The following is a 2,021-nucleotide window of genomic DNA, read 5'->3' as shown; positions in this document are numbered from 1 at the left end:
TAAACATCCAGTGCTTCTGAGAGACAGTAGGAATGAGCTTAGAAGAATCCTCCTTTAACTTTGAATTTCAAAGCAGGATCTGAAAAATTTGGCTTTCAGTTTCTTAAAACATTTTTTTTTATTCCAGTATACTTAATGTAAGGTGTTCGGGTGTTCAATATAGCGATTCAACAATTGTACATTACTCAGGGCTCATCAAGATAAATGTACTGATTTCACCCCCCCCCCCCCCCGGTTCCAGGAACCACTGGTTCTCTATTTAAGGGTGTGAGGTTTTTTTGTTTGTGTCTTTTTTTCTTTTTCATTTTTTTTATTTGAGAGAGAAAGAGGGTGCACAAGTGGGAGAGGGGCAGAGGGGGAGAGAGAGATTCCCAAGCAGGCTTCATGCTCAGCACAGAGCCTGATGTGGGGCTCAATCCCCTGACACTGGGATCATGAACAGAGGTGAAATCAAGAGTCAGATGCTCAACCAACTGAGCTACCCAGGTGCCCCTGTTTTGTTTCCTAAATTCCACATGAGTGAAATTATATGGTATTTGTCTTTCTCTGACTTATTTCGCTTAGAATTATACTCTCTAGCTCCATTCATGAGTAATATTCCATTGTGTGTGTGTGTGTGTGTGTGTGTATATATATATATATGTATACACCACCTCTTTATCCATTTATCAGTTGATGGTCATTTGGGCTGTCTCCATAGTTTGGGTATTGTTGAGAATACTGCTATGAACATCAATGTGCATGTATCCCTTTGAATTAGTATTTTTGTATTCTTTGGGTAAATACCTTGTACTGAAATTTCTGGATCATATGGTACTTCTATTTTTAACTTTTTGAGGAAACTCCATAATGTTTTCCACAGTGGCTACACCAGTTTGCATTCCCACTAACAGTGCATGAGAGTTCCTTTTTCTCCACATTCTAAACAACACTTATTGTTTTTTGTGTTGTTGACTTTAGCCATTCTGACAGGTGTGAGGTGATATCTCATTGTACTTTTGATTTGCATTTCTCTGAGGTGAGTCATGTTGAGCAGCTTTTCATGTGTCTGTTGGCCACGTGTATGGTTTTTTTTTTTTTTTAAATGTCTGTTCATGTCTTCTGCCTATTTTTAAATTGGATTATTCATTTTTTGGGTGTTGAGTTTTATAAGTTCTTTATATACTTTGAATACTAACCCTGTATCAGATATGCCGTTAGCAATTATCTTCTCCCATTGAGTAGGTTGCCTTTTAGTTTTGTTGATTGTTTCATTCACTGTGCAGAAGTTTTTATTTTGATGAAGTCCCAATTGTTTATTTTTGCTTTTGTTTCCCTCAGAAACAAATACCTAGAAAGAAGTTGCTATATCTGATATCAAAGAGGTTACTGTCTGCATTCTTCTATAGAATTTTTATGGTTTCAGGTCTCACATTTAGGTCTTTAATCCATTTTGATTTATTTTTGTGTATGGTGTAAATAAATGGTCCAGTTTCATTCCTTTGCATGTAGCTGTCCAGTTTTCCATTTGATGTGATTTGTGATACATTTGGGTGTAAGGCTGCCATATTGTTCTTTGTTTTCTATTTGTCCTAGCTATTCTTTCTTCCTTTGTTCCTCTTTTTCTGTGTCTTTGTGAACTGAGTATTTTATGATTTTCTTTCATCTCCTTTGTTGGGTTATTAGTTGTAGTTTTTTTTAGTCTAAGGGATGCTTTATGATTTATAGTTTATACCTTTAACATATTAGGGTCTACCCTTAAGTGATATTATATCACTTTATGTTTAGTATAAGAATCTTTTTTTAAAAATTTTCAGTGTTTATTTTTGAGAGAGACAGAGAGAGAGACAGAGTGCAAGCTGGGGAGGAGGAGAGAGAGGGAGACACAGAATCTGAAGCAGGCTCCAGGCTCCAAGCTGTCAGCACAGAGCCTGACACGGAGCTTGAACTCATGAACCATGAGATCATGACCTGAGCTGAAGTCAGATGCTTACCTGACTGAGCCACCCAGGTGCCCCTAAGAATCTAATAACAATATACTT

Source organism: Hyaena hyaena, unplaced genomic scaffold, assembly GCF_003009895.1.
Source record: "Hyaena hyaena isolate Hyena2069 unplaced genomic scaffold, ASM300989v1 scaffold_936, whole genome shotgun sequence".
Lineage (NCBI taxonomy): Eukaryota > Metazoa > Chordata > Mammalia > Carnivora > Hyaenidae > Hyaena > Hyaena hyaena.
This window is presented reverse-complemented; position numbering follows the sequence as displayed.